The sequence below is a fragment of the Schistocerca cancellata genome, chromosome 3, assembly GCF_023864275.1.
Source record: "Schistocerca cancellata isolate TAMUIC-IGC-003103 chromosome 3, iqSchCanc2.1, whole genome shotgun sequence".
Classification (NCBI taxonomy): domain Eukaryota; kingdom Metazoa; phylum Arthropoda; class Insecta; order Orthoptera; family Acrididae; genus Schistocerca; species Schistocerca cancellata.
In genome coordinates, this window is record NC_064628.1 from 505,975,105 (window position 1) to 505,990,634 (window position 15,530).

The following is a 15,530-nucleotide window of genomic DNA, read 5'->3' on the forward strand; positions in this document are numbered from 1 at the left end:
TTATAACACTTAACACGCCATATCGAGATGCAGCCTACGGATTTTTCTCATAATTTCTTCACAAGCCATGATTGACTATGCAAAACAAGCCTGGTCGGTTATTTTCGATATTAATATCCTTAGCGATCTTGATATAGCTGGACCCTCCATTTACTCGATCATAGACATGTGTATGGATGAAACTTCCTGGCAGATTAAAACTGTGTGCCGGACCGAAACTCGAACTCGGGACCTTTGCCTTTCGAGGGCAAGTGCTTTACCAACTGAGCTACGCAAGCACGACTCACGCCCCGATCTCACAGCTTCACTTTTCTGCCAGTACCTCGTCTCCTACCTTCCAGACTTTACAGAAGCTCTCCTGCGACCCTTGCAGAAGTAGCACTCCTGAAAGAAAGGATATTGCGGAGACATGGCTTAGCCACAGCCTTGGGGATGTTTCCAGAATGAGATTTTCACTCTGCAGTGGAGTGTGCGCTGATATGAAACTTCCTGGCACATTAAAACTGTGTGCCGGGCCGAGACTCGAACTCGGGACCTTTGCCTTTCGCGGGCAAGTGCTCTACCAACTGAGCTACCCAAGCACGACTCACGCCCCGATCTCACAGCTTCACTTCTGCCAGTACCTCGTCTCCTACCTTCCAGACTTTACAGAAGCTCTCCTGCGGACCTTGCAGAACTAGCACTCCTGAAAGAAAGGATATTGCGGGGACATGGCTTAGCCACAGCCTTGGGGATGTTTCCAGAATGAGATTTTCACTCTGCAGCGGAGTGTGCGCTGCAAGGTTTGCAGGAGAGCTTCTGTAAACTTTGGAAGGTAGGATACAAGGTACTGGCAGAAGTGAAGCTGTGAGGACGGGGCGTGAGTCGTGCTTGGGTAGCTCAGTCGGTAGAGCACTTCCCCGCGAAAAGCAAAGGTCCCGAGCTCGAGTCTCGGTCCAGCACACAGTTTTAATCTGCCAGGAAGTTTCATATCAGCGAACACTCCACTGAAGAGTCAAAATCTCATTCTGGAATGTGAATAGATGTCCAGGCGTAGTATTCAGTAGGTACCTTAGCTGACCCTCTAACTTCCATCTCGGAAACTGGACGAGTGTAGCTCTCAAGGTGGATTCACGAAACCACTCAGCGATTGATTTGCTCTGAGTTATCACTCCATTTTCCCCCAGATATAATGAAGACTTGTGTCTTCAACAACTGTAGTGACTCTGGGGGGGGGGAGGAGGAAGTGGGGGGGGGGGGGTTGCGACAGTTTGATGCACAGCACTGCACCACATTTAATGGCGGAATACCGCATATCATCAATGACCTTGAGGAGCTCCATACACTTGCTGTTGTATGGGGCAATCAAGCAGATTACGGTGGCCTTGAAGCATTTCCAGATGCTAACATTTTGGCTTGGAAGACATGGAGTATTGCTGAGACTACAGGACTGTTGGCAAAACAGCCTTATGGTACTCTTGTTCCCAGAATGACATTTGTTTTGACTACGAGAAGGAAGAAGAAGTTAAATGCTGATGAGTACTTGTTTTTATGGGCTAAGGTCGGCAATGGCAATTGTAAAATAAAGATCAATGGTGACTGTATGATTTATTATAGACAATATAGTGTGTTCTTCCTTTCCTTATCTCTATTCCTTATCTCCCTCCCTTTTTTAATTCAAAAAATGTATTCACATTTTGTTTTGGTATCAGTGCCGTTCGTGGTTGCACGCTAGGCGGGTGACCTTGAACGGGACTTAGCCGCTGGACGAGGCTGCCGGGCAACACGGGCCCTAGTATTACTAGGCCCGTGTTGCAGAATAATTCATTTCCGGTCGGGCTGATAAGGCGCCCTGGCGCTCTGCGAGCGCGTGCCGACCGGAAGTTGTGGTTGCGACAAGCGCTACTGGGGTCCAGCTGCGCCGCAGCACGGAGCGTCATTCGCTCTGCGAACGTCGAGGAGTGCGGACGCATAGCTCTGGGTGTCTCGCTGGGCGTTGGCTTGCTACGTTCACTTGTGTTAACGTGCCACAGCAATGCCTCTGCGACGTGGTTACCGGCGTCGCTGGCGGCGCAGTGTACCTGTGCATCGTAGTTTGAGGGCGATTGATATTGACTCGGCTGGGCAGTTTAATAAACAGCACTCTTAGAAACAGGGTAGCGGTACCCTTTTTCAGGATTCTTAATATTTGTGAACGAGATTCGCTCCTCAAAGGCGTCTGCAATCACAGAGTATTCTAACTGCGGTATGGTATCACTGACCTGTTCTTCACTAGTCATAGGATTACTACAACTAGGTGACGAAGGTGCTTGCAGTGAGGAGTTGAGGGGTATGTGCCATACCTTGCGAGATCTGCAAGGATGAGGAAGTGGAGGAGGAGATGCTGTGGTATTGGCCCAGTGCAAGCAGCCTGTCTCCAGTAGTACTGGCCCACTTGCCGGAGGGAAGGTGGTCCACGGATGCCAGAGAGGAGCTGGTGGGGGGGGGGGGGGGGGGGGGCAGTGGTGGACTTAGAGGCGGGGGCAGCAGCAGCGGCAGCTGTGTCTTCTCATGTGGTGACTAGTGCCACCCTTGCCAGCGAGGCATGCATCACCACGTATCGCTTTGGCAAAGCAGGCTTCACTAGCTGCGGATTGCCGGCCGGTGTGGCCGTGCGGTTAAAGGCGCTTCAGTCTGGAACCGCGTGACCGCTACGGTCGCAGGTTTGAATCCTGCCTCGGGCATGGATGTGTGTGATGTTCTTAGGTTAGTTAGGTTTAATTAGTTCTAATTCCAGGCGACTGATGACCTCAGAAGTTGAGTCGCATAGTGCTCAGAGAGCTGCGGATTGCATGAACAGTTGTACTGTACTGAACACAACTAAGTATAGCATTCCAGTCATCGCCAGCTGCTGCTGCTGCAAGCAAAGAAGTAATAGTGGTTATTTGTAAGTAGCATGAGTACATGCATTACCTATTTCGCTATGATTCCTTGGCATCTTTCTCAGATTATCTGCCAACAAAGGTCTTCCTCCATCTCCGCCACCCACTGTGGCATTTTCTCCTTCCCTGAAGTTGGGAAGAGCCATCTGCTCATCTCACTGACATCAGCTTAAATCATGTATTAAGTTTTTAATAATAAAAGCATATAAACATGTAAAAAACTATAAGAAATTTTTTTAGGATATGCACTTACAGGAGATCTGTTATCTTCCACTGGGAAATAACACTAAATAGTATGCTACATATTACAAATGTCAAACAGCAATTTCTTACTATGAGGAAGAAAAATATATATAATACTTACATACAATACTAATGATGCTGCTGTTGTTACTGGCTTTCAGTAGGCAGCTCGGCAATTATATGTTGGCCATATATTGAAACAGTAAGACAACAAAACAGTAAGACGTTGTACGTTACTGACAGTACAGTTAGCCTTCTGCCGCCGATCAGTGTGTCAGCAGTGCGCAAGTAGCAGCAAGTGGCTTATTTAGCGTTCATGTAAGTGTAGTAGTCAAGCTGAAAATTTGTTTGAATGTTCTTAGCGCACTTCTTTAGTTAAATCCGTCAAATGGTTGTGTAGTTTCGTAATTAGCAGGGGCAGATTTGCATTGCATTTTAATATCTGTGACGTGTAAAGTCGCGTAGTCGTCTGGCATTTGTTTATTCCTTTAAAATAGTCTTTGTACGTTACTGACAGTACAATTAGCCTCCTGCCGCCGAGCAGTGTGTCAGCAATGCGCAAGTAGCAGCATTATTTCATTTACTAGGCAGTCTTGTATTTTAATAACCGTTTAAATTTTGTGTCGAATTGTTTGTGCTCTCTGTAGATAGTTCAGACGTTCTTTGCACAGCAGTATTTAGCATGGATAGGGACTGTGACTGCTGTGTTCAGATGCGGGCTGAGTTGGAGTCCCTTCGCTTCCAGCTTCAGGCAGTGTTGGCTTCGGTCACACAGCTTGAGGCTGTTGCCAATGGGCATCACTGTGGGGGTCCAGACGGGGGTTTGTCGGGGTCGGCCAGCTCGTCCCATGCATCCCCCGATCGGACTACAGCTGTGGGTGCCCGGGATACTGCCCACATTGAGGATGACCCCTCACCTGTGGCAGAGTGGGAGGTCGTCCCGAGGTGTGGCAGGGGGTGAAAGACTTTCCAGAGGGCTGAACGGAAAGCCTCTCCAGTTTGTCTGACGAACCAGTTTCAGGCTCTGTTTCCAGCTCATACTGATCTTCAGCTGGACATAGCTGCTTGTCCTGTTCCATAGGTTGCCCCTCAGTCTGCAAGATCCGGGCGGTCACAGAGGGTGGGCTTACTGGTAGTTGGGAGCTCCAATGTCAGGCGCATAATGGGGCCCATTAGGACCAGTACTCAGACACGCTTTCCTCAAAGAGGAAACGCTGCAAAGTCGCTCCTTACACCCAGACTGCAGCTGGCGTTACTCCTACCTACATTGTGAGGTTGCACTGTAATGCTAATACATAGTCCAGTCACATTAATATGACCACCCCCTATGTTCGACGTCGACAAGCAATAAACGCTCACAGACGGTAAGTGACAGGTAGCAGCACTAGCAGTGGGGGAAATTTTAGCATTTATAGCAGTTTCTTTCCTATAACTTTTTCTGCACTGTCCTACAATTAATAGCACTTAGATCCTTCTTCTAGAGTGTTAACTCTCCTACAGTTTGTACTGGTTAAAAATATTTTTGCAGATACAGAGCTCGAAAGGAACGAAAAATTTGTTAAATTATTTAAAAACTTCCAACGCGCAACTTCAGAATTAAAGTTTTTCAAGATTTATAGAAGCATGGCGGTAGGTGCCTCTAATGATCGATATTTGTCAGCCCTAAGAGGCTAGCAGTGAGATGTTCACTGCTGCTTGGGTTGCAGAGTTGGGTGGCCAGTGGAGCCGCAGTTCTCGGGAGTCCCAAAGGTGCTGGTACCCTCTACTCTCCCCTCATCTCCATCCACCTCGGCCAGGGCTGTTGTTGAAAACAGAACTTCTTCGATGTCGTCCTGCTGTTGCACTACAGATTTAGTACTTCTGCATGTATACACAAATCATAAACCTTATTAAAACTAAATGGAAGTGGAATTCGAACCTGCACATTGACTTTGTCCAAGAGATAATTCCACACTTCAGTACAGCAGGTCATTTGAACAATGCGAGGATTGGACATATGCACTACCAGGAATCATAAGCTTAAACGATGAAATAGGTGTTAAGTTAGTTTACAAGTTCAGGGTGCTAGTCTTGACTATTCCTTGTACTGAAAGATTCTGGTGGGTCATCACATCAGACGTGGCCATCGAGTAGGTTCCAAAAACGTCAGTGAAGGATGAAGGAGAGCTGACTCATAGTCACAGGAGAATGGATAGTGTGTTGGCCGAATTTCGGTATGAAATGCCTCCAAACATTTGAACAGAGGGAGGTGTTCCTTGAGTGACATTCAGGAACATCCGAACATGTAAAAAGGAATAATTTTGTTATTGAGAAAATAAGTGCATGGTTCTCTGAGAATACACAGCTCATTGAGACTAAGGATATAGTGTCGCTTAGAGTGTGTGACGCTGCATCAGTCCCCTTTAGGCAAAGGAAGAGGAAAGTAAGGACTATTTACGTGAAAAACTCTTCTACGTCTGACTTACTTTGGGTTTTCAAGCAAATATGAAGCGAAATCAGCCGATTCTGAAGCTAGGGAAATGTTTCTTGTGACATTCTACGGTAGAGACATAACTAGAGATGCTCTAAACGACTTCCACTATAAATCATTCTCTGAATCTGCTACAATGCTCAATTTCCAACTTGCGAGCCTCTTGCCTATCATAGATACCCAGTACCGTTCCTTTCGTACACTACCTACAAGTGCAGATACGACTGGGTAATTGAAAGATTGGTTCCATCAGCTTGGAACTGGAAACTAACAAGAAGATGAGTGCCTCCAGCAACAACAACGAAAATAGTATCTGCGGACTACTTCCCGAAAAAAAAACGGGTTGTCGCCCAGCATACTAGAATTCTCTCGAACCAGACCTCTACAGGGTGAATGCTGAGGGGGAATTACGACGAGTGGAAAATATGAATTGACGACAACATCGCGGAGGAGGAAAAACCTCATACCCAATTTGACATGCCATTTTAAACAATTGGATATAATGGAAATTTTTATAAATCAATAATTGTGTTTAACTATGTAGTTATGTACCAATACCGAATAAGGATGCCATTTAAGGCGGTGGAGAGTGGAGGGAGGGGGAGTTCTTACGGTTGTTACACATTGAAAATCAGAATCACCTAATATGTTTTTTTTTTTGCCATTTTTACGCCACCTTAGGAGAAATGAGCATCACAGTGAAGGCAGTGTGTTGGTGGGAGTTCTTGTTGTCTTTAAATGTTGATCATTAGAGGCACCTCGCACTAACTACCCTTCCTTCGGTTTATTGATAATTTGAGAATTTTGTTGTATATTTGAATTTCCTGTCTTGTTGCGAATATGCTGTGAAAATACGTTTAACGAGTGCAAATTGGAGGGAATTTAATGCTCTACAAGAAGGATCCAAATTCTTTCTTGTCCTAAGACATAATGGAAAAATTTCATGTCAGCATGTAGATTATCTCAGAGACGATTCAAAAATTTAGGAAATAGTTTTAGAGAAAATGTCCGCACCAGTTCCACTCGGCTTTCTATTTTAAAAACATGACCGGTTTCGGCGTGCAAGGCCGTTGTCTACTGGTATAATGCCCAGTCAGTAATGTGACCACGGGTCAAAAGCCTGTATAATCAGATTTTAAAGTGTGGGCCGCTGCGAGACGATCAGGAAGAGAGTGAGTGAAATTTTGAATGATACCAACAGCGATATGGAACTATCTCGACTCCATTGTCGTGACCAGCTGCATTGTGTTTCTTGGTTGAGTATCCATGGCGCGAACAGACTGATCGAGGTGGTCCCACACATTCTCAGTTGAGTTGAAATCCTGGGAGTTTGGTGGCCAGGGGAGTACGGTAAACTCATCCTGGCGCTCTTCAAACTACGCACGAACGCTGCTAGCTGTGTGACGCGTTGAATTGTCCTGGTGGTAGATGCCATCGTGCTGAGGAGAAAGAAACTGCACGTATATGTGTACATGATTCCCAAGGATAATTGCATACTTATGATGATCGATTGAGGTTTCCAGAATAACGAGATCACACAGGGAATGCCACGAAAACATTCCCCAGGCCATAGCAGTAGCTCTTCCGACCTGGATCATTACGTCAATTGTTGCAAAGCCGTACTAAGAACGTGATTCATCTGCAAAGGATTCCTGCCATACGTACGTTCAGTTGCGGTACTGGCGTGCAAATTCCAGTCTTTCTCGCCAATGAGCAGCAGTTAGCGTGGGTGCCATTATTATGTTCGAGTATAATGACTTTTCTGGAGACTGGAAATCTACTCTGTAGGAATCAGCATTGGTTTCGAAAAAGGCGGTCGTGTGAAACCCAGCTCGCGCTATTCGTCCACGAGACTCAGAGGGCCATAGACACGGGTTCACAGGTAGATGCCGTGTTTCTTGACTTCCGCAAGGCGTTCGACTCAGTTCCCCACAGTCGTTTAATGTCAAAGTAAGAGCATATGGACTATCAGACCAATTGTGTGATTGGATCGAAGAGTTCCTAGATAACAGAACGCAGCATGTCATTCCCAATGGAGAGAAGTCTTCCGAAGAAAGAGTGATTTCAGGTGTGCCGCAGGGGAGTGTCGTAGGACCGTTGCTATTCACGATATACATAAATGACCTTGTGGATGACATCGGAAGTTCACTGAGGCTTTTTGCGGATGATGCTGTGGTATATGGAGAGGTTGTAACAATGGAAAATTGTACTGAAATGCAGGAGGATCTGCAGCGAATAGACGCATGGTGCAGGGAATGGCAATTGAATCTAAATGTAGACAAGTGTAATGTGCTGCGAATACATAGAAAGATAGATCCCTTATCATGTAGCTACAAAATAGCAGGTCAGCCACTGGAAGCAGTTAATACCATAAATTATCTGTACGCATTAGGAGTGATTAAAATGGAATGATCATATAAAGTCGATCGTTGGTAAAGCAGATGCCAGACTGAGATTCATTGGAAGAATCCTAAGGAAATGCAATCCGAAAACAAAGGAAGTAGGTTACAGTACGCTTCTTCGCCCACTGCTTGAATACTGCTCAGCAGTGTGGGATCCGTACCAGATAGGGTTGATAGAAGAGATATAGAAGATCCAACGGAGAGCAGCGTGCTTCGTTACAGGATCATTTAGTAATCGCTAAAGCGTTACGGAGATGATAGATAAACTTCAGTGGAAGACTCTGCAGGAGAGACGCTCAGTAGCTCGGTACGGGCTTTTGTTAAAGTTTCGATAACATACCTTCACCGAAGAGTCAAGCAGTATATTGCTCCCTCCTACGTATATCTCGCGAAGAGACCATGAGGATAAAATCAGGGAGATTAGAGCCCACACAGAAGCATACCGACAATCCTTCTTTCCACGAACAATACGAGACTGGAATAGAAGGGAGAACCGATAGAAGTACTCAACGTACACTCCGCCACACACCGTCAGGTGGCTTGCGGAGTATAGATGTAGATGTAGATGTAGATGCATGAACCAGGTGTCTGCTGCGGAGGCCCATACGCAGCAGTGTTTCCTGACCGGCCGTTGAGGAGACACCATTGGTAGGCTCTCGGTTCATCTGGGTAGTCAGCTGCTCAAATGCTGCACGTCTGTTCCTCTGCGTACATCTTCACAGCACTCGTTCATCCCTGTCACTTATAATAGCCCTTGGATCACCACAGTTGCCCTGGTTCCGGTTTTGGATAGCGCCATTTTGCGACTCCCATCATACCGTAACCACAGTAGCACACGACCAGCTTGCCAACTTAGCCTTTCTGGAAATGCTTTTACTCGTGTTCGAAGGCAAACGATCACGCCCTTTTGAACATCAGACAAACCGCTCCGTTTAAGCATTACGTGAATGACTCCACTATTTTCGAGTCCCTCCGACATGCTTTTTATATCCTCCGCTGCAAGTGGTGCCACTTGCCGTCTGCGAGTGGTTATTGCACGTTGGCGTCGAATGTTTGCGGTGGTCACTTTAATGTGACTGGACCGTGTACAGAGGAGCGTATATATCAGTAGTCCTGAAAGGACACATTCTAAACACGCCTTTGGTTTGCAATAAGTGAATGCTATGTTTTCATTGTGTGCACGATTCCACTTAGCGTGCATAACGCAGTTTGAACCCGAAACATGCTATTACTCACCAAGGATTTAGACTTTAGAAGAATAGCTGCCATCAGTATTCCTAAAATATTCCAATGAGGTAGGCAGGGGACCTCTACCTTAGAATAGACAACAACTATTCCCTGTGATTGTATTTATTGGAATGACTTTTACACATATTGGACCATTACAATGCACTAGAGCGATCTCAGGTATCGTCTGTTCGGACAAGGGGATCCTGGTATTAAATTTTCCCAATAACAGAAATATATAAAAGATCAATAATATCACAAAATTCAGTATAGTTAATTATTTTAACTGAGGCAAAGACTTTCTGGTGGAAAAGTCTCATAATGTCGAGCTGAACAATGTCACCGGCTCTAACAAATTTTATTCTTTTTCCACAAAAGTTAACCAATCGCGGCCATCGAGCGCACAAAGGAAATACGTTAATTTCGAGAAATACTACACGGAGGACAGATCTTCCTATTTTGAGCTTCGTATCACTGGTGTAAAAACTGGCTTGTGACACGGCATTTACACTTAATGGCGTGCTGCGTTCTTTACCTTTTGTTGCACAGCGCCGTTGGCTTGGCTGCTGCCGTGTGTCGCCGGATCTGTAAATCTATCATAATCCTATACTGAGTCTGGCTAATTCTATATCGGCAAACTTGTCCTACGTTTTCGTGAAGCGAGAAACGTTAACTTCACCCTAGTCTACTCCTAATGGCTTAGCACAGGCGAAAGACTGGCGCGCCGTGTGTTACTCTGCCCTCTCTATTCTCTCAAGAAATTAACAATGTTGGCTGTCTTCGTTTTCCGCTCAGGAGATTTACAAAAAGAATTCAGCCTGCTCTTGCTGAATATTGGAGCCGGGTGAACAAATTGTTCACACAAATATATCTTCTTCCCCCGTCGTTACGTGAGAGAGGGATGCTCTTCGACCACACTCGACAACGCCTCAAGGGAAGGTGCCTGTCACGCTGGGCAGTTGCGCGTCTTCTTAGCCTAGCTTCCCTTCCCTCTGCAGTGGGATTGGACACTGGATGGAACAGCCAGTGGCAGTCGCTCCTTCATTTCTAGTAGCCATAGCTGCCCAATCAGCAAATGCCGGACGGGGTGGCCGAGTGGTTCTAGGCGCTACAGTTTGGAACCGCGCGACTGCTACGGCCGCAGGTTCGAATCCTGCCTCGGGCATGGATGTGTGTGATGTCCATAAGTTAGTTAGGTTTAAGTAGTTCTAAGTTCTAGGGGACTGATGACCTCAGAAGTTAAGTCCCATAGTGCTCAGAGCCATTTGAACCATTTGAACCAAACAGCAAATACGACATAGTCGTATAATTGGCTGACTTTCAAGTGAACAGCCCTGTCTGTTGCCCCCTTTATCAACACTCCATCATCCACAAGAGTGGTAAGTTACGTCCTGAAGCACCGCCCACGTGATATATTATTCTTTTCCCAGTTCTCTACTGTACTCGTCACCTGCGCTTGACCTTGACTTGGCTGCGATGCTGCAGGCCATTGTGTCACATCATGGCTAACTAAAACTAGCTTCCCTTCCAGTGATGATTCCACTCTGTTTATAGCTAACTTAAACATGCAAATTTAAGTAAGGGAGTTATTCTCCTCACTTTCGATGTCACATGTATTAAATCTCAAACAAGTGAAATGTGCACAAAAAAACCTATCCCATGTTGGAAACAGTGTCTTGCAACACTATAAACAAGACGTAAAACTGAGGCCCCCGACATGTAAGGTGTCCAACATTCCGACGCCTTACAACATTATCGCCAAAACAGTATAAAGAAAAGCAGAAAAAGAAGAAAAAGGAAGAAAAAGAGGAACACTGCCAAACTTTCGAGATTTTTTTTTTTTCATTTCCTCCAAAGGTAGCACAGGTTTCCCAATTTTGATTCTACACTACAAGCCACCAATCATCACATAATTAATATTCAGAAAAGTTGGGCCTTTAGTAAATTCCAGTGTACCTGCCGACTGGACTATAAGCTCCGTTCCATGGCGAAGCATTTTGGTTCCGTGTGTAACGCCGGAAATGCATATCCTCCTATTTCCATCTATTGTACTGTAATCTTTTTCCTTGTTTTGTTACCTCAAGATATGACATTTCCGTCTCTTTATATATTGTAATTGTTTTACTATTTGTATATATATATTTATGCATTTATGTCGATGTATAATTGGTTTGTTTCGTAAATATTATTTATTTTATTAACTTTACCCCTTTTCAAAATTAATTTCCACCAGTTTCCTTAGCACTTTTCCTTTCATTTAGATGTAACCCTTTCCTCCCTCTTTACCGACAGATTAACTTCGGTGACGATTGCTTTTCCCAAATTTCCATTAGGTACACACGGTTTAATTTTTCACTGTCATTAAGGTCGATAAGTGAGGGGGAGGTTACACGTGGAGAAACAGCGAGAGCCAAGGCCGCATAACCTAGCAAGCCTGCAGGGGGAGCGCCACTTCTCGTCCTCGGCCTCAAGCTGTGCCCGCCGGTGGGGAGAGTGGAGTGTTGTGCTTTACGGCCACATCAGCCGCAGCTTAAGCGCGGCCGCCACTGCCGTCTCGTCGTTCGTTGCCAACGGCAGGCGAAGGCGAGGCGAGCAGCGCCACAGCCTCTGCCGCCTTCTAATTGGGAACCCGAGCGCCGCCTCCGCCGGAAATGAGCCAGAAAGGCGGCGCGGCGCTGCCTCGATTGATTTAGCGGGCGGCCGCCTCTTAATTTCATCTCTCTACTTTGCGTGGAAGCGAAGTAATTTCTGGACCTGCGACGCACCGAAAGGGGAAAAATTGTGGCTTTGTACCAAACCTTCATTCATACCTGAAAAATGAAATGTCTCTTCGTGTTATTACGGATCAGAATCGACTGTCAGTTTTCTACGTCTGCGTTAAATTAATTACTCTAGGATCAGAATTACTGTGGCGTATAGAATAACATTGTTATGGAAAGCAATGAAGAAATACACTTCATCGGTTCAGACCTATTATTCATTTCAAAAATGGCTCTGAGGACTAAGGGACTTAACTTCTGAGGTCATCAGTCCCCTAGAACTTAGAACTACTTAAACCTAACTAACCTAAGGACATCACACACATCCATGCCCGAGGCCGGATTCGAACCTGCGACCGTAGCGGTCACGCGGTTCCAAACTGAAGCGCTTAGAACCGCACGGCCACACCGGCCGGCTATTCACTTCACATTCCATTTATTTGAACCTGAGTGTCCACTGCGTGATTTCTTCGCTTTATCTGTTTTGTATTCATCAAATGTACTTGGTGTCTGTTATGTTGTAAGTAGGCTGTTTAGGTTTTTATGTTGGTACCGCCACGTAGCGCTCTGTATGAAAATCACTGACTGTGCTGTGTGCAATCTGTGGCTGGTTGGCATTGTTGGAATATTCGCTATTGTAGTGTTGGGCAGTTGGATGTGAACAGTGCGTAGCGTTGCGCAGTTGTAGGACTGGATGTCATGAACTGATATATATTATGACTTTCGAACACTATTAAGGTAAATGCATTGTTTGTTCTCCATCAAAATCTTTCATTCGCTAACTATGCCTATCAGTAGTTAGTGCCTTCAGTAGTTAGAATCTTTTATTTAGCTGGCAGTATTGGCGCTCGCTGTATTGCAGTAGTTTGAGTAACGAAGATTTTTTTGAGGTAAGTGATTCATGAAAGGTATAGGTTACTGTTAGTCAGGGACATTCTTTTGTAGGGGTTATCGAAAGTCAGATTGCGTTGCGCTAAAAAAAATTGTGTGTCAGTTTACTGTTGATCAGAATAAGTAAAGAGAGAAATGTCTGAGTACGTTCAGTTTTGCTCAGCTGTTTGAAAATCAAATAACGAAAGACGTTTACCAGCACAGTAATTCATAAGTTCAGTGCGGTACTCTATTTTTATCATAGCAGTCGAAGTTTTGATGAATACCTGCAAGGGAACAATTCTAGTTAAACAGACAGAACTGACTGAACACACATGATAAGAGTCACGTGTTTGGTCTGACGGTTATAGTATTTCTCTGATTTGTGCGTGATGGAGACTGCATACAACAGATTTATACACTGTTCTGAAAGTATTTCCGCAGAAACGAACGTAACTCGTGTAACAAACTGAATAAATCACAGTTACACTGGAGGGTGCGGATATCTTATACCAAAATACTCAGGAAACATCCCTCAATAATCTTCGAAAGTTTGTCGGTGAAGTTCGGTACGACGTATTCCACTTCTGAGCAATAAATTACACTCAAGTAATTTCGCAATATGAGGACAAATTGAGATGAAACCGCGAAAAAGAACAGTGAATCCAGCAAAGATTAACACAAAAACGAAATTGATACAAACCATCATATTTCTAAGTCAAAGTAGAGCAAATTTCAGGAAAGCTATAGAATTTTATTTATTTTCCAAATGGAGCACTATATTTGTCTGTTTCATCTCACTCCTGCGCTACATTTCGACTCATAAATATTTGCAACCATAATATCCGTGTATGAGTGGATCACTACTGCAACATTTTTTTCTAATAGTTCTATTAAACGTACAGTTATAACTAATGCTATGCTAAATTGTACTGAAGATTTGACGGAAAGCTGTACATTATATATCTATTCTGATGACTAATTAGCCTCATCGCATGCCGCTGGCGAGATCACAGTCCTATCGATTACCTAATTTGTGCGTCTGTAATCGTAATCCGCTGGAAAAATTTTTCTTCGGACCACAATGCGTGGCCTCGACACAATGTGACTACTGATCTAAGGGTACAGAGACAGTTAGTCTGCTATGGATGCTGTGTTTCGAGATGTTCACTTGTTTTTGACGTCACTTCTTTCGTTATAGCTTCGTGGCTCTTGAGATCAATCGTCACTGTTCGATTTCAATCACTGAAGATCTTTTTTTATACACTATTATTACTCTTCTCTGACTACGCCTCGCCGGTTTAATCCTGGTTCGTTACCTCGTAATAGTGTAAAAGTATTAGGTAATTGCCACATCATCAGTTCCTCTTTTGGCACCCCTCTGCTTCAGAACTGTGGCACATCTGCTATGGACTTTCACGTGCGTGTGGATATTGTTAACCAATATATGAAGATCATGGGCTCCAACCACGAATTTATACGTTTCTTTCATGGAATATTTATAAATTAGTAATACAGAAGCAACCTTTAATTGAGTAAAAGGTAAATAATTTACAGAAATGTTTGATAGAACACTGAATATAGTAATCTTCAATTTTTATTTACAAACGTTCAGTTGGCTTCTTTTTGTAACACGACAAATGTCACATCTGTAATCAGTTTCCTTCCAAATTCTACGAAGCAAGTCTTGATATATGGTAGCAATTGCTTGTGTTATGCGTCGTCGAAGCTCGTCGACGTTTCCCGGACGCGCAGCAACAAACACCCAGTCTTTAATGTAACCCCACAGACAAAGGTACGTTCGGGTTGAATCGGGTGATCGTGGTGATCAGAATATTGTTCCATTAGGTCAAATCCAAGTCGGCACATTCCTACGGAGATACGTGACAACTTCACAGGAATTTGGTGATGCACAATCTTGCTGGAAAATAAATTCTGTGCCCATATCCGATTGTATTGATGCATCAGGTAATGTTCGAGGATGCCCAGCTACGACAGGTCAGCTGAAGCTGCCTCGGGAAAAAATATGGGCCATAGATCTTGTTATAGCTTACGGCGCAAAAATCATTTATCTTAGGCGAGTCGTGCACATGTTCAACTACTTCACGTGGTTCCTGCTAATGTCATATGCATTATGTCTATTCAGTTTACCACAGGTATGGAAGGTGGTTTCATCACTCAACACAATTTCACTAAGGAAATCATCTTCAGTCGGCATTTTGTTAAACATTTCCACGCAAAACTCAGCTAGTTTTTCTTTATCACCATCTCTTAAAGCTTGCAAAAGTCCCAATTTGTAGGGTTTGAATGACAAGTGTTTCCGTAATATCTTCCACACTATAACACTATGCGTATTCAGTTCTAACCAGGCACGTCTCGTGATTTACCTGCACTAATAATATAACGAGGTCGAACTTGTTCTATTGCTGCGCCAGAGATTGCTGGCCAAAGGCGACCCGGCGTCCTATGTGATGCACAGCCAATTTCGGTGAAACGATTCTACTAAATAATAACAGTCCTTGAGGTGATGGCTTGTGACATTTATTCCTGAATTATCCCTAAACTATAGCAGCGGATTTGCATTTACAAAATCATACAGAACACTGCCTACACTCTGCACCGTTATACGACCGTTGGAACAACTCATTCGAGCGTGCCA

General features: G+C 44.5%; 1 non-coding gene across 1 annotated transcript; it reads right to left on the bottom strand.

The window, feature by feature from the left end:
* Positions 1 to 507: 507 nt before the first annotated feature.
* Positions 508 to 582, bottom strand: Trnas-cga (transfer RNA serine (anticodon CGA)). Its single transcript has one exon. It is a non-coding gene; the product is annotated as a tRNA-Ser (tRNA).
* Between the last annotated feature and the right edge of the window lie 14,948 nt (positions 583 to 15,530).